Here is an 18237-nt window from a genome sequence, read left to right as displayed (position 1 = left end):
CCAGGCAGCCGCCTCACTGGCTGGTGAAGGCGGGAGAAGGGCTGAGGGCCCCGCTGCCAGCCCGCCCTTCCTCTCCGGGGCTGGGCCGGCCTACGGCCGGCAGAACGTTTAGCAGAGCACCACGTCTCTTTCCCCCACAGCCCCCCTGCCCCGGAGGGGGCGGATAACCCGGCGCCCGCCTGGGCACTTCAAGCCCCAGTAGCTCGGCCAGCGTTGAAAAGGCCGTCCGTTTTCCCCACCCAGCGCCATGGGGAGGTTATTAGAGCGAACAGCACACCCACCTCCCTCGTTTCCTCAGGTCCTGTCAGCCCTTGGTTTTCTTCTTGCCTAAATCGGCTGACGCGGTGCTAGATAGTGAACACACACACACCCCCCCCATCCCCCAGTGGTGCTACTATTTTACACAAGTAGAGTTGAGTATCTTTTTCATCATTTTTCCCTAGAGATTTCACTGCTGGGAGTTTTGGAGGTGGAGGAGGTTACCTCAGCGTCTGTAACGCTAGCGGTAGGTACTCAGAAATTGGGGGCTGGCATGCATACATTCACTCACATTCCCTCGTGATTCAGCTCATTGTTATTTAAATTTGAAAAATTAATCAATTGCCTAAATCCCGGAAGACTCGGAGTTTTTTGAAGTGCGGCATAAAGGGTTCATTTTAGCGTCTTTCTAATTGAAATTAAAGCACAGGAGTTGTAGGAGTGCATAGCAAATTCACTTTCTCTCTGCTCTAAGTTTTTGAATGAAAGCATTTGCTTTACAGCATTCTTCCTTTAAAGGAGATTGTTTACAACCTGGTTTCTCTAGGAGACCAGAGCAATTGTTGCTCAGGTGCTTTATCTTTCCTCAATATGGCATTGTGGAGTGTTCTACTTTATTCTTGTTCCCAACTTTTACTAATGCTGAGTGACGCCAGCTCTTGGGTGCTATGAAACACTGACTTTCATCAGTGTGGAAGTGTTTTAGAGCAAAGAGCTCCTATGTGAATAAATTATATATTAGCACATTTGTTGTCCCTAAATAATGGTTCTTTACCCCGTGTGCAAGAGCCAATCAACACACTAAGTTGAGATATTTGTTTTTATTTAAATTCTGCAGAATCAGGTGCCAGGCGTTTAACAACAGCCAGCACACCTCATATTTCAAACTACCCAATATTTACAACGATAAAACACAGCTGATTGGTCAATAATGATTAATTCACCACTCCTAACTACACGTATGCATCTAAGCTCGTGTTTAAAACATTTAGGGAGGTTACCTGATTAGCATGCTTATTATTCACAAAGGCGTGTGTATTTTAGCAACATAGTAACCCAAAGTTAGTTTGGGATATGAATTTGGTCCAGAAGCTATATTTTTTGCTATCTTTTGTCTAAGTCACCAACTGCAAAAAGAACACATAAGACCCATTGTTTTGTTTTGTGTCCTGTTCAAGGTTAGGTACATTCCTTGATGCCTCAGCCATGTCCCAACCGAAACCTTTTGATAAACTTTTAACATTGTTCTTTAGACATCACGTTGGGATTTTTTTTTCCACAGCTAATTATTTAAAATGTGTATGCAAATGCACACGTGCATTTTGTTGGTACGATCAATGTATGCTCAAAACCAGTGTGATTTAAGACAAAACTTTTGTATACAGTCAGGGGACGTTTTAGAACAGCAAAATCCGAATTGAAACAGTTTGTCTAGCACATAAATTGTTCTGTCCAGAATTTCACTTGACCTCTACCTCAGTACGTTAGTTTAGTAAATAGTTGTGGGAGAATTATTTATCTATAAGTAACTATTTGCCTGTTAGTTTGTACAGGAAAAAAAATGTGAATAAGAGACTGGGATAAATGATTAAATTGAAAACAGAATAGGAAACAAATTAAAGCAAAAGCTTGAAAAACGGCTGTAAAGGAATGGTATTGGTTTAGGTACGTAATTAAGATGTCACTATCACTCATAACCTTTACCCTCCATTAATTATACCCAGCTGTTTAAAGTACGCACCAGTATTCCTAAGACTTAGGTACATGCTTAACTGTAGTGCAAAATCCCATCAAGTTCACTGGAACTATTTGTTTCATGGCAGGAGAGTGAGCTTTGGATTGCAGGTTACCTAGGGTAGAGAGCATGTGTTCCTGTACCTTATGAAGCCCCCCCATAGATGTAGGTCTGATTTTACTTAAGGGTATGGAGTCTGCTGTGAGAAAATGTCCTGAAAATAAAAAAGTGCAAAGTGGCACAATTGTGACAAAATTCCCCAAACTGGTTGGTGAGGCATAGCTTAATATCTCACCCTTAACTCTGCTTTCTGCTGTCAGCTGCTTTTGAAAATGTATAATCCATGAGATGAGTGTAATTACAAAAAACCCTAGTTGAGTAAGGAAAGCGAGGAGTGTTCTCACCTTCAAATGTGAGGAGAAAAGTAACCAACTCCTTTTAAAGGTGGGTTGGAGGAACTAAATAAATGGAGAGAACATGCAATGGTTTGTGCGGCTGGTTGTCTTCAAGCAGGAGCTAACACAGAGTTAACCTGGTTCCATTGAGATGGCACGGATGGTTTTTAAGCATCAGACCTGATAAATGCTCTACAACTCCATGGTGCAAAGCGTGCAGATGTACAGCCTCCGTCTACCAGTTCACATGGACTGAACGCTTTTTTTGAAAGCATGACTTTGTTCTGGTAAATTTTGTGTGGGATTAGGTACTGGCTTTCTCGAGCAATGCCAAACTGCACGCTAATGGAAGCTAAGGGAGTATTATTGCATATTTTTTTTTTGTTCCTGTGATTTCCTTGAGGCATCTATTTTTGGACACTGTCAAGCGTTAAAGCACTGAGCTGCACGGCTGTCTAGTCTGAGCTACTGTAATCACTTCTGTGTTCTTATCTGAAGTGTGACTTGAAAAGGGAGCCTATTCTGTGATATGTATCTGGAATATAAGGTTTGCATAGTCAATTTGGCTCCAGTCCTATCGCCTGCAAATTTGTCCCTATCAGCTGTTAACTGAATGGGCATGCAGATGCTGTGGAGATTAAGACAAAGTGCCAGCTAGCTAGCTATAAGAGCATGCTTTTGTTCTGTCTAGTTACTATTACCTTGACTTCCAGTTTGAATATAATACAGGTTTATTTATTTTTTGCTTAAATGTAGTTAGTTTAGTTCGAGGAGTGATTTTCAGAGTAATATGGCAAATATAAAAGTGCTCATTTCTCATGGATTCCTGGAGTTAGAAAGAGTCTACTTGATTTCTCTGGAAGTGCTTTATATACCCCATGATGTTGCATTACACAGTTAATTGTCTACAGATGTTTTCTCCTCTAAGTTGCAAGTCCCTTTTTCAAAGTTGGTGATGTTGAATATCGAATTGTTGAGAAGAGCTGGAGCATGCTACAGGATAGACTGGGAGGAGACACCTTAGATTCACTTGCCCAGTTGTGGCAGTATTCAAATAAAAAACAGACATAGGCAAGGATTCATGTCTTTGAATCCACTTTATTATTATTTTAAGAGAGATGAACTTTATCTCACACCAAAACCAGTGCTCCATGAGTTTCCTAACCTGCTGTTTGTCTTGCTACGTGTTGAAAAATATATATGTTGGGGTAAATTAGTCCTGCACTACTGAGTGTGGAGTGCTGTGTTCCCTCTGAGACTCAAAATAACTGTGTATACTCAGAAGGACGTTACAGGGATAGAGCCTGGCGTTTCCCTGGTTTCAGCTGGGATAGAGTTAATTTTCTTTCTAGTGGCTACTGTGTTTCAGATTTGATATGAAAGGAATGTCAATAATGCATATAGTTTTATTTGTCAAGGACTTTTTTCAGCTTCCTACAGGAGCTGAGAGGGAGCATTGACGGGACAAGCTGGCCAAAGGGATATTCCATACCAAAGGTCTCAGGCTTAGTATTTAAACGAGGGTTGGTTAGGGGGCAGGAATCTACTGCAGGATCACTGCTTGTGATGGGATGGGCAACCAATTCACCCGGTGGCGAGAGAGAATTGTGTTGTATTACTTTTTCTCGCATATTCTTTTACCATTATTATTGCGATTTTCCCTTATGTTATTGTTCTATTAAGCTGTCTTTATCTTAGCCCAGGAGGGTTTTTTTTACCCCTTTCCGCTCCTTTTCTCCCTCTTCTCCCTACCACTCTGGGGGAAGGGGGAGAATTGAGTGAGCAGCTGTGTGGTCCTTCCTAGCTGCCAGCTGGGGTTAAACCACAACAAGGTTAACCAGCAGTGCATCTCAGCTGGGCACCACAGTTGAGGAGCAGTAGACTGATAGGCAGAGATTTCAGATTGGTGTTGGCATTGAGCTCTCAGTGAGCAAGAAGCTGCTTTCACTGTGTTTTAGGAAGCGCTGAGGCATGAGCAATAAACACAACATTAGCATTAAGTTCCACTGGCATCCTATTCTGTAATGGCAAGTATGGCAAATTCTGAGCCAACAAGGCTTTAGGCTGTGATTCATGCCACGATGACAGTGACCTGCCCAAGAAGGTAGACACAGCACTAGATTATCTATTACCATATAATACACCACCCCAGCCCCACAACATTTCCATTAAGATTGAATAATTGAGCTTTTCTGCAGTTTTATTTTTACTTTCATGTTTGTAACAGGAGTTATAAACACTGCAACTTTTTAGTACGTTCAATATTTCAGTATGTTTTTAAAGTGCAGTTTCCTAGGTTTTCAAAGCATAATAAGAGGACAGACTTTATCCTGTGGTGTCAGGTTGACACATAAGTTGTCTGCCTGGTTAAACCTTTAGAGCTGTCACGGGCAGTGATGAAATAACTGGTAGTAGTAATAGGCTAATATCCTTTATGTTAACTGGCAACAGAGGTTTGTCAGTAGGTCTAAGGTGCACATAATTTTAAGGAAAATCCATTTTGCTACCTTTACATACACAAATTATCATTAAGTAGTAGTTGGTTTTATGAAATGGTATTTACTGTCGATTTTAATACCTGTCAATACATTTTTATACTGGTTCAGTTCCTAAAATGTTGCTTATTATGAGTTTATGCATTTTCATTTTGTGCGGGTGTATCATTTTCTGTGGGAGTTTATTTGATCCATCTTAAAACTGCTGTAGTGATGGGCTCTGAAAGGAAACACTGTCTGAGAATTTACTCAAACAAAGCCGTATTATCTGACTTCCTCAAGTCAAATGGGAAGCTTACTCATGGTAACCTCTTGTGTCAGCTGTGACACAGCCAGCCACCTTCCCTGGCAGGCAAAGTCTCTTGAAACCAATATAACTCTGTTCTGGCAAAAATAAATAAAGATAAAAGCTATGAAAAGTGTCCTGGATACGTCTTCTTTTGTGAATTGGCATGGCATGACAGGCAGCAATTACTGCAGTGGTGCTCCATCTGGCTACCTGTGTCCAAGATTATGCTTACATTGTCATCCCACCCTCTTATGACTTCAGCTACACAATTCTGTGATTATTTTTTTTTCCCCAAATAAAATTCCAAATGGTGTAGTCACTTCAGCCCTAAGATGATAACAGTCCATGAAGAGTAAGAGGTCGAACTCAAAACAGTCATTGCCTTTCTATCTTGCTCTAGAGCAGTTTCATTTGATACACTGCCACTCTTGGGCTCTGACGTCTAGTAGTAGCTAATGGGGCCTGAAAATTGAAGGTTATCAGCAGTGATGGAACAATTTCCTTGAAGTCTCTTTGGAGCGGCATACCTTTGTGACAGGTCCCACCCCTGAGGAAACACAGCCATCTGTTTGGAAAATCCCCTTCTACTTTCCCCCATCTCCATGTGTCACTCATCAGTAGCTAATCAGTGTGGTGGTAGTGCATCCCCCTTAGGGTTGCCCTGGCTTCATGAGTATGCATGGCTTTGAAGAAGGTGCTGCCTTCCTAACTAGCAGGGCGTATGGTGTGATTAATGGGACTTCCAGATTTCAGTAGAGCCTTATTTGCTTCCCATGTTTGACCTCAGAGGTCATCAAAAGGGTGTTTGTTTTCGGGGCTGGTGGACCTGGCTGAAGAGTATTGCTTTAGCTTTTTCTGGACATCTCTGCCTACAGCCATTGCTGCTGCTTCTGCTAACGTAGCATCACTTGCCTTTGCCACCTCTTACACTGGCTTTCTTCCACTCTTGATTTTAGTAAGTTTTGTAATGTATTACTGTAACAAAAGGAGGCATTTAAATGGTTATTTAAAACATAAAACTATGAATGCAGAGCTCAGTTACCTTTTCAATTACTTTCTAATAAACAAGAACACAGTCACTGTGAGCAGTACAAATAAGATTAATCAGACATGACGATGTGCAAAATTAAAAACAATTAGGGGTTTTAAAAAACCAGTAGGACCTAAAATGTGCTGGACACAAACATTTTCTTTCAAAGTCATATATTTGTGCATGCGTGGTGCCTCAAATTGTCTCTGCTTATGATATGACCAAATGGTAGAAAGGCCTTGCTAGGTAAGGAATTCAAGGGGATCATTCAGGATCATCTCTTACTTGACATCCCATGGCATACACTGTGTAAAACATGGCATTGCTGTTTTGCTAGAAGCAGTAATGGTTCAAGCAGCCATCACAAATAAATTGTGCTCTAAAATGAGGGGTATTTAAGGCAGTGGCATCAGGCCACATTGAAACAACATTGCGATCTCTGACAAGAAAGTCACCAATTTTTCAAGGAAGGTTGCTTCCCTCTTTGTTACCTCCAGGGACTTTGTTTGCCAACACCCATATTTTTCTCTCTACATTTCTCTCCCTCTTTACTGTGTTTCAGAAACTATTCTTCATCTTTTTTCATTTTTTATCACTTTTTATGAATGCAAAATTCAGGAATGTAGGACTGGATGAGACTTCCTACATCACCGCTTGCTGTCATGTGCAACATTATTACGCCAGTCTTTTTATAAACTATTAAACTCTATTTTTCAACTAGTTTGATTATGTTATCCTGCTGCTGAAGGCAGAAAACTATTCCAGAAACGCACTGCTGAGGATCGCTACTTTTTAATTTTCCAGATAGATTATGCCCATTTTTATATAAAGGTGCTCTTTTTCTTTCTATGCATACTGGGTAAACATTTAGTTAAAGTAGAATTTGTCAGCCTCTGTGAAAATTTTTGCTCCTAATTTCTCTGTTTTAATGACTGTGGGATAATACCTTCCCTGCCACACCTTTCTCGATGGAGTCCAGGGTACAGTTTGCTTTATTTGTGGTGAGAATGCACCGTTGGCTTAAACGGGCTCATGCTCCAGCCTGGCATCACCGTGATCCCCTGGTTCTTTTCATAGGCTGATGCTCAGCCAGTTTCCCACCTGTCCTGATGCCGGGAGTTATTCTGCTCTGTTGAGCTTGAGGTATCTGTTGGCCTAATCCTCAAATATATTGAGATCTCTCTGGATTAAGTTCTGCTGGTTCTCGTGTCAGACAGTCCTTAATTTGATGTCCATAAATTTGCTCGGGGTGCATCCTGTGTCATCATCTGGGCCTCTGCTCAAGATGCTAAACACTGTGTTCTTCACTAGCTACACGTCAACCATTCGCCTTCACTGGTTGAGCCTGGCGGTCCAACCAATTTTCAAATCTGACAGACTGGTGGTCCAGCCCATGCTTTCTCAAAAAAGACCAGTTTTGTGTCACTGTATAAATTAAAGTAGAAGAGAAGTGAAAATTTATAATTTTTTTCACACAGATCCCACACTGACCGCTTAGAGAAGATTTAAAAGCCTAGGTGGCAGAGAAAGGACACACTAAAATATCCAGACAGGAATTGTGGTATCTAAGACTTACCATAAAGTCATATTGTATTGTACATACCTTATCCCACTGTTTGAGATACTCCGTGTGTGATACAGCTGGATGTTCTAGGTGTGTTTTAGGAGCGGTAGGTATCTGGGCCTGAAACTCTTTTCATATTTATGACTCAATGGAAAACCTGGATTTCACAGTCCATCTCTGCTTGCTCTGGATCATGGTCAGTATCAACATTGGCAGCGACCCAAGATAGAAGTAATTGAATTTACTAGTTGATAACTCCCACAGACAAAATTTCCTACTTTTAGTGGTAGCTGCTGACCCAGTGAGTTTGCCAGGGTTACTGCTGATGTATTTCTTACTCTTATAATTGAAAAAGAGATTCCTTATGGCAGTATTTGCTTATGTTCCAATTATTTCCTCCATTTGTTGGTATTTGCTTCTGTAATTGTGCAGCTTGTTGGGCAGAATTCCAGTGGGACAGCATGTACTCCTTTTCCGAGGACAATGAAATTAAGAGCTGAGTACCAGACCACACTGATGCTTGAGGCTTGGCTGTACAGACACAGGTCTGCTGGTATGGGAATGTGTCAGAAGCTGGAACACCAGTAGTTCAGCCTGTAGAGGCAATTGGTAAGTGTGATAGAAAGGACAATCCAGGTAGCCAGCAAAATCATGGTTTTTTATCAGTGGAACCACTTAGTAATTGCAGAACGATGGCTTTGGGATAGTGTTTCAGTAAGATATGCGTGGGATGATGGGAGTTGTTTGAGCAATACTTTTTCCAAATAAGTTCTAATAGTAGTGCCTGTAAAGCCAGAGAGTTCACAAAAAAAAAAAATCATTTGATGCAAACGATTAATCATGAAATTATACAAATTCACCCTCAATAAATTTCAAATGCATGCATGCTTTCCAGCTTTTCTGAATAAACAGTAAATGTCAGTTAGTGCCTAGCAAAGAAAATCTCTAGTGTTAGTTCAGATAATTCTTTGAGAACTGGAGTCTTTTTGAGAAATACAGATTATAGTGGAAAAAAATGCAGAAACTTCCAAAAAGCATGAGAGGATATGCATAACTGAAGAGTCTGTCTGAAATCAAAACATCTCTCATGTTTAAGGGATACTGTGAATTTGAACTATAGTCACTTAAAGATAAAATGGGCTAAAAGCTTTTCAAGTGTTTTCATGCCAGTGAGTTTTCTCCACCCATTTTAATGTTTTTACGATGGCTCTTTCAAGTTTTTTATTTTTGTTCTTTACATTACTATGAGAAAAATCCAAATAAGCAGGGGAAAATTACTAGCTTTACACAATTTTAGAGCTACATAGAAAACAGTGAAAATTATTATAAATCTTTTAATCTTTTTCGGTCATAAGTTATCTCAGGCTTTATTGGCAAAGGAAGGGTTCCAAATGGACATGTTTTATTATGTCATTTCATATGTCAATTTGTTTGTTAATATTTATCAGCCATAGTAAAGTGTTTCTTGTAAATGCTTTATTTCAAAGTAATACTTTTGTAGTCTATGAAAAGGTTAGGCTTTGTTATAGACATCATTATATTTTATCAGATATAATTGGAAAAATAAATAAGCTTTCAGGCTTACAGGCCTTATATTTGGTCTGATTTAATCTAATAAAACATATCACCTGTCCTTACAAACTTTCTTTTTCAGCACAGATTTTCTCAGCATCACTGGATTGCCTCCAGAACTGTAATAACAATTTACAAGGTTGCAGGTTTTGCAGGCAAACTTACAGTATTTAGTATGTGATTGTTCATGAATTACTGAGGCATTGCTACAGTCATGATATTGCATGTTCATTATAGACCCAGTAAATCCACTTTTTAAGCAATTTTACTTTTCCATGGGTCTTGGATTAGTATTAGTTGTTTCACTCTGATGTGCTAAGAATTTTCTTGCTTTAAAAAAAAACATTATTACATTTAAGCAAGACTTTTGTTGTATTCTAGAAACTGAGGTGATGTCTTGATGGATACATTTACAGGGAGCTTCAGAAGGTATACGTTTGGTTTACGTGTACTATTTGTATCTGTTGGTGTGGTTCTAATTGCCATTGGATTTTACTGACTCAATCCCTGATAAAAAGGATTTTCACAGTTTTTTGAGATTTGTACACGTTACCCTGTTTAACAAAAAGGGAGCCAAGGACTAGGATAGATAAAATTATATGCTTAGGGCCAGGTAAGAAAACGAGATGAGGCAGGTCTTTAACTCAATTCTCCAGCATCTGATGGATGAGCTACTCTACAGTTTTCCTCTTCTGAAATTTAACTGGGCTAAACCAAAGGAGGAGAAAGCTGGAGTTAAAAATAATGTTGTACTCTTCGCAATTTCCAGTTGTATTAATGAGGGGGAGGTTTAAATCCATCTTAATCTGTTAATCCCTTTTTCACTGTGGGTGATGTAAATTAGCTTGAAGGAAGATGTTTTGAAATGGATTGTATTGACACACATAGAAGAGTTTTTGATCTACAGCTCTCAAAGCCTTTTCAAAGGCAACATTATGGACTTAGGTTTTTCAAACTGATGGAAGAAGGGAGTGAGAAGAGCAAAACAGGGAAGAGAAAAACAAGGAAGAAATTTTAAAAAACCCAGTAATTACCAAAAATATTTTTTTTTTAAGAAAATGTTTTGGAAAAAGTTAATGATAGCAATTTTCACATTATTTCTTAAAATCTCTTCAAATCCTACTTTTTTTTTAAATCAATAGGAGACCATCATTGAGTTTAATGGCAAGAAGATCAGGCATAATAGGAAGACAATGAACACAGAACAATCTGACCATCAGGTATAATTGACTTACTGGTACTATGCTCTTTCATAGGATGAAGAGTGTGTGATTTACTGTGACTAGATGGAATAGATTGTACACTGACGTGGGGAAAGCCCAGTAGTGCAATTGTATCCTAATTACATATCAAGTGATGTAGAACGAGGAAAGTAACTCCACCATTGAACTAGATACCCAGCTTCTCTGCAAACTGCCAAATGCGGAGCTGCCAGATACCTTGTAAAGATCTCCATTTAATCCTAGCACTCAAAACGCAAGCCTTGAAACTGAAATCAAAATATCACAGTCCTAACCTGCAGGCTACACAGAACCTTTCTACAGTAACTGGGGGAATAACCTGGTAAAATGCTGATGCTGGTGAGGCTGGGATAAACCAGTTCTTTGCACATTTGACAACATGGCAGGAAAATGCAGAACAGGGAATGAGCAAGCAAAGGGAAAACTGATCCCAGCCAAGCATGGGGTGGTGATGAACATGAAAACAATGGTGGATTTACATTTTTTTTTGTTTTACTGTCATTTGCCATTTGCTTTTTCACTGTTAAAATGTTCACAGATGAAATGCTAAAGGTCCTGATGATTCACATACAAACCTTTACAAAACTGATTCCAGAACCAGCTTTTCAGAAGAGCTTGCAGGAATCCAGGGAGGAAGCTCAGAGGAGGGCAATTCAGTCACACGTGCATAGATGACTGGATTGTTGCATCTTTGAGTAAATTCAGTTAAAGGTCTTTGGAAAATATATTTCTGGCAGCTATGCGAGGTACGAGGACAGATAAGGGTGGGTATAGAGAGAGGTCTTCTGTGTATAACCATAAACATGAAAATTCTTAGTGTTCTAATAGCTGATTTACAAGTGTGTTCTTATCCTCTTGGCTGGTCTATTGGGATTGTGTTTTACCTCCTACACCGTGAATTTAAGAGGCAGGATCTGTTACTGAGAGCTCAAACAACCCATATCCTGATGAAAGGAGCTTAAAGACCAACCCACTGCAGTGCCACAGACCCAGGACCAAGTGTGTCAACTTTATGCACTGAAGCATGGGACACAGATGCTCAAATATGTTAGCTACAGGCATAATTTCATCAGTGTAGTGTTCCAAAGGGAATAATTAGCTGTATAACTTACACTTTGCTATCTCTTTAAATGTCTCATATTATTATCTTAAATCTGTTTATACACAGAGTTGCACTGCCTCATTACTGTTTGACAGAAGCTTAGTTTAACTAGTTCAAAACTCTGTGGACCCTTTTACAATTCCAATATTATGATAAAGCTTGCTCTGATAAATGTATAGGTTTAAATTAATCCACAATAATCAGGGTTAAAGTCTCAGAAATGTCAGTCTTAATGCACTTTTAATCTACAGAGAGATTCCTTTTATGGTTCTTAATGCTTTGTTTTACATAATGCATTTTTAAATTCCATACAAAAATCATATGAAAGCTTTTAAGACTGCAAAGTCAAGCATTCTGAAGTTAGAAAATGCCAGAATTCATGTCGTTTGCAGAACTTTGATTTGCCTCCCCTTGTGTTTGATTGCAAGGTAGTCATTAATGACATGCAGCCATCCAGTGCACAGAAAGGATAGTAGTCCCTTAATGAGCAATGAGCAATTATTCAATAGTTTGTTCTCTCTTTGGGGACCCTGTGCCTTACTACTTACTGTTCAAATCCTGCTCCAAAGACAGAGTTATTAATTTTGTTATGGGTTTTTCAGTGGTATACAACTGTGTAAGAGCTGAGAGTTTCACAAACAGAATTTAATGAATTTTGATAACATCCTCATAAAGTAAGGGCAAGATAACATTACAGCTAAGTACCTTACATTGCAGCTACATTTTTAGCCATAAAAGCACAAGGTTAGAATTCAGTAAAACCCCGCACCCAGTTCATGGCCACCCATGAAAAATGGGTTTTTAAGTGGCTAATTTAGTAGTCTATGTGAAAGACAAAAATAGAATCCAGTTCTTCTGAGCAGCATACAAACACCTTAGCCAGCAACCACTTTTTTTTCTTCCTGCAGTCATTGTGTTCACTTTCTGCAACCAAAAAGCCAGGATCCTCTGGACAAGATCTGATTCATTACACAAGCCTGACTCATCTCTGTACCACAGTCCATTCTGCGCACTGAGTAGCTATATACAGCTCTATACCAACAAGCTAGATATGCTTCCCTAAAAATGACGTAAAAGTTACAGAGGGAAAGAAAAGAAAAAAAAAAGCCCATCCCTGCAAGTATTTCCAGCAGGCCTGATGGTCCATGTATTTTCCTGCCTCCTAACCTTGATGTGGCTCAGTGACTGCTTTGGGCAACTGCCTGCCAGTGCTGGTGCTGAGCGGGTAGGCTAAATGGATAAAAAAATCTACCCTTGGAAGATGGGTAAAAAACAGTTCATGAGGTGTGTGGAAGATGAGTGCTGAGATGGGGAGAAGGAATTCTGGTCGCCAAGAGGCTTAGGGGGATTTACTGGTAGGAACAGGTGGCCTCATTTACTTCTGGAAGGATGTGTCTTGCTGTTTCCCACCACTGACCCAGATTGTTAATGGCATCATCCTGAAAGATAACAGGATGCCCCCAACCCCGAGAGGTTAAGCAGGGCACTGCACCATAAATCAATACACCACTTCCCTCCTCAAAAAGGGGAAGATAAAATCAATTCCTCTCTTCCTTTTCCTGATGGGTGATGGAGCTAAACTTCCTGAAGAAGTGATAAACACAGGTGGGGTTGTTTTGCCTCAAAATTCCTACCGACAGCCTTGTTGTAGGTCTCCTTCAGCTTCTTGATCTTTATATGACACTGTCTGTGAAGCTGTTGAGTGCCTCTGCTGGGACTGTCAGTGAGTGATCAGTGCATAAAAAAGATAATTCCTAGTGGTTTTCTCACATCTGTGGTCCTCTGGATATCATTCCAAATGGCAAGAGAGCTTAGAGCTCCTCATGGTGCAAGGGTGTTGTGTAACTCCCAGCTTTTGGAGCGTGGTGCAGTAGACAGTGTAAGGTGGCACCGTTAGTATATTAAACGTATGCACGTCTTTCCTGAGACAGGGACATTTTGCATAAGCACCCGTGTGTAAAGTGTAACAACAGCATGATGTGGCGTAAGGGCCTAGTTCAGGTCTGCTGCACAGCTTTGCTCATGGTTGAGTAACTGGGGCTACTCCAGGTGGAAGGTGCACCAAAGTGCAGTCTGCATGAGCAGTGTCCTCTAAGGTGATCTCACGGCTAGACACTCTTAGGGTATATTGTCCTGGTGTTCCACCTGAGGGACCCTCAGCACCCTATCAAGTACTCCCAGAGCTAGATCTTTCAGACTGTCAAGGGCTTCAGGTCCCAAGGACCAATGTGTCACTGGCAATACAGACCTACCAACACTGCTTCAATGGTGCTTGCAGAATTCCTGTCCCTTCTGCAGTACAGGCAGACAGGATCCCCTTTACATTACCCATATGCCAGCAGAAGAGATTGAGAACTCAGTACCAGCATTGAGAAACAGAAGATCAAGTGTTTGATGGATTTTTGTGCTCCAGGATGGGGCACACTCAGTGAATCTGTATGCGCAGTAAATGTAAAGAGACTCTGGCACATGGGAGCTGAGAGTGACAGAACATTCATGCACTTGAACTCACAAGCTCCCTTAAGTCTTTACAGAACATATTTGAATTGAGATATTCAAAGGTTTATCAGTTGGCCCAAATTTGTGCAGTGACTCATAGGAGCAGTGAGAAGCACATCCCAAATACAAGTAGCTCCTCTGTTAAATTTCAAGGCGCTGCATCAAACTAGAAGGTGCACAAACATTTTAAGAGAACAATCTTGCATTTCTTTTATTAGGATGGGCATTCTTTCATCTTTTATTCTCATAGACATCCGAACCAACATTTTAATAAACAAGAAAACAAAATGCCCTTCAGGTCCTCAGCAGTCAGTCAGCACAGAAAATCTCACTCAAACAGGTAAAGGTTAAAAGTTGTAATGTGCTGGTCATACTAATAATGAACCTAGTAATGAAGGTGTCAGGCTGCCTTAACTATGTGTGTCCACATAAATAGCCAAATGGGAGTTAAGACATGCAGTAACTTACTTTTACAGGCTACTAATTCCTGAGATGTTGTACTTCCTATTTGTGCTGCTGTATTCCTCAAATCAGTTTAGTGATGCAAAGCATTAGTTTTAGGTGAGTGAGGTGAACTCAACCCTATGTGTTTTAAATGAGGGAAATGATTAGTTATTGATTGATAATTATTAATTAGCCTGAACAAGACTGAACAAATGTGAAATATGTGAGCTAAGCTTATAGCAACAGGTTAGAACATGAAGGGATGCATCTCGCACTATATGGACTTTCAGGTTGTTTTATTACAGAAAACAAGCATAGATGTCTTTTAATTTCCACCGCATAGATCTTTCCAGATAATACCTGTTCTCATTTCTATAACCAAAAGGTGGCAGCATATTGTCTACTTTCCCTTTCCATCCATCCTAGCTCTAAGCTCCAAAATAACCTTACTTGCTCGGTTTGATGGAATGTCAGGAAGTCCAGAACAATCATGCTGACTAAGGAACGCTGATGAGATCTTATATGAAATCAACTGTTTATCACCTTTAAATAGAAACAGGAACAGATCAAGGACTGTTGATTTTATTCCGTTGTTTCAATGACAGACTGATTGAGTTTTGGAAATGCGAAGAAGGGTTAAATTTCAGCTCAGTAGTGTAATTTCAGAAGGGACGCCTACCTGTAAAGCTTAACACTTTTATTAACAGTAATGATTGTTAAGAAGCCTGAGCCTATAGTATCTGGCAGCTACTAATTATCTACCAGACTTTAACTTAGTTTTGTTCCTACTTAGGTACTTCCTGCTTTGGTAACTAGACAAAAGGCCAGTGGGCATCCAAAAGAGTGGGAAAGGTAGGACAAATACTTTATGCAGTGCAAATATCAAGGTGAAAAGGACATGAACATGTACCAGTTGAGTTTTGCTGCATGAGTGCCTCAGTTCAGAGGCTTCTGGAAAGATGCCCAGAGTCACCCATTTCCCATTTTGGCTGGTGAAGAGATCTGGAGGCAGAGGAAAGCATTCTGAAACATAACCTGCTCCCTGATTTGCAGGGGTGCTGTATACCTGGCATGATGCCACAAGTCCTCAGGAAACATGACTGCTACAGAACACTGCAATGTGTGTCCTTAATAACTCAAAACACCCACATGCATATCAAACTCATTCCTGCTCTCTACACTGGCTTCCCATACTCAAACTCAGGGTCTCAGTCATGATTTCCCAGCTGCTCCGTGGCCTGGCCTGGAAACTGTAAATGACACTACTCTGGGATGCTGGCCGGAGTTAACAGGACTGTTCCTGAGGCACTATGACGCTTTTTACCACAAGGGTAAATAAAGCCTCTCGACTTGAGAGAGTTGAGACCTCCAGTTAGCTCCATTTGCGAGCTGGGGAAGAGAATATGTCGGATAATTACAGAAAATTTTAGGGTCACTTTCAAGCCCCAACTCGGTAGATGCCTATAAATAAATGCCCTAAGTACAAGCCTCAGCAGCCACCCTATCTGACTCCAGAAGCTTTTCTGAAGTTATATGATATACTTAGTTCATCTGGCTGCTGCAGCTTGCAAGTATCGGTAGTGGTGAGCAGCAGTCCCCCATGGCACTATACCTCCTGTCTCTGCTGTCCATAACAAGAGATAAGACTTAATGAAGAAAGTCAATTCATAGACAGGGCTGGCTGGATGATTAAGGAAAAAGATGTGGAAGCTGGTGCTGACAAGCAAGATGCAGATGCAGGAAAGGTTGCTGTCATGGTTTCAGTTGGGGTAGAGTTAACTTCCTTACTAGCAGCTGGTATAATGCTATGTTTTGGATTTGGGATGGGAAATAGTGTTGATGCTGCACTGGTGGTTTTGGTTGTTGCTAAGCAGTCAAGGCCTTTTCTGCTTCTCACAACACCCCACCAGCAAGTAGGCTGGGGGTGCACAAAAAGCTGGGAGGGGACACAGCTGCGACAGCTGACCCCAACTGACCAAGGGGATATTCCATACCATATGACGTTGGGCTCAGTATATAAAGCCGGGGAAAGAAGAAGGAAGGGCGGGATGTTCGGAGTTATGGCATTTGTCTTCCCAAGTAACCATTACACGTGAGGGAGACCTGCTTTCCTGGAGTTGGGGTTAAACCACAACAATTGCTTAGGTGGCTAGGAGCATGTGATCCTTCGTCTCAGTCATAACTGCCAGCGTAGATGCATTTTTGGGGAGTAGCTCACAGACTGAAGACACAACTCCTCTAGATATTAAGGATCATCTTAAATTATTACTCATCCCTCCAAATGGAAGAGCTAGTTTTTGGCCTGCTGTCTCTCACACAGAATCATACACATCACGTTCTCCCTCATAAGACTAGAAAAGGAACAACAATGCTTATATGAGAGTTATACTTGATGTTAAGCCCAGCACGTGAATCCAAAGTACTAAAATATACATAGCAATGAGGCAATGTAAAAGCACGTTTGGAGGAGGATTTCCGGGCTTTTGTCTGGTTCTGTCATAAGTAGAGATGCCTTTGAGGGAGGCTGGAGGATTTTGATGTGGTGGTTGTATCAAGATGCTCCTCAGCCAGCACAGCACCGGGTAGGTGGTTTGGCGTGCAGTATTTCTGTTGCTCTCTATCATGTGAGTGGCTGCTCCTGGCCTGTCAGTGCCTGCAACTTGCCTTCCTATTTAATCTGTCCTCAGTTCAGTCACCTTTCCATGATGTCAGTGTTGGCTCCTGAAGGAGATGATAACCACCAAAAGGTGGCACACATAGTGAGCCCCAGCCACTGCAAGTCTGTTACTCAGAAGGAAGGATGCCCCTTGCCAGTCACGCTAGGTTTAGTGTCTATCATTGGAGAGGCAGCAAAAAGGGGACCATAACTAATTTTCTTCTGTGTACTTACAAATGCGCAGGTGGGAAAATCCTCTGTGAATTGTCTTATATTTTACACACTGTCAGCTAAGGGATGAGTTAATACAATTCAGCCATGCCAATATGAGCAGATTTCAAAGCTGCTTCTCTGTTGCTCCCTCCATTTCCCACCTCTTGTTGAACAGCTGGTCTCTAGAAACAGAGGAAATATTTCTATTCGGAGATTTCAAAACCAGCTTGAAAGATAAAGGACAGAGAGCACCTCAGTATGTTCTCTCTCTCCCTCAGTGTTGGTGCAGCTGGAAAATTGTCCATATGACTCGTAAATCTCAGACCTTTTTAGACCTGGAATAGACATTCAGCACAGGTTCTATTTTGAATGGGAATCTATTTTCCTCTATCTCTTATTTTAAAAGCATCTGTAGTTCACAGCTACGCTCAAAACTGACAAGTCTGCGTGTAAAATGGAAATGCCAACATAATATGGTGTGACATGAACAGCGCCCAAACATTTTCTTACGTTTTTTTTTTTTTGCTGGTGCAACAAAGGTATTTTTTAACATTTGTCTGTCTCAGATGAAGATGGGGTCTTAAGATTATATTTTCTTTATTCTGGAGAGTTACTGTTTCTGCCACCTTTATACCCTCCTCTTCTTCTCCAATGACATTTGCAATTTAACACTTAGAAGATAGAAAAGCCAGAATTTACAGATTCAGAAACACCCCACACAACAATATCCAGTCTCTTTTCCAC

The 18237-nt window shown here is 40.7% G+C and overlaps 1 long non-coding RNA gene across 1 annotated transcript in view; it reads left to right on the top strand.

Annotated features, from left to right (window-relative positions):
* Nucleotides 1-171: 171 nt before the first annotated feature.
* The window catches only part of LOC128909953 (uncharacterized), a 30249-nt gene continuing 12183 nt past the window's right edge, over nt 172-18237 (top strand). The window contains exons 1-3 of the long non-coding RNA XR_008466564.1: nt 172-505; nt 8199-8375; nt 10481-10558. This is a non-coding gene — a long non-coding RNA (uncharacterized LOC128909953). The remainder of the gene's footprint in view (nt 506-8198; nt 8376-10480; nt 10559-18237) is intronic.

This window comes from Rissa tridactyla, chromosome 5 (genome assembly GCF_028500815.1).
Source record: "Rissa tridactyla isolate bRisTri1 chromosome 5, bRisTri1.patW.cur.20221130, whole genome shotgun sequence".
Lineage (NCBI taxonomy): Eukaryota > Metazoa > Chordata > Aves > Charadriiformes > Laridae > Rissa > Rissa tridactyla.
Note: the sequence above shows the minus strand (reverse complement) of the source record. Positions and strands in the feature narration are given on the sequence as shown.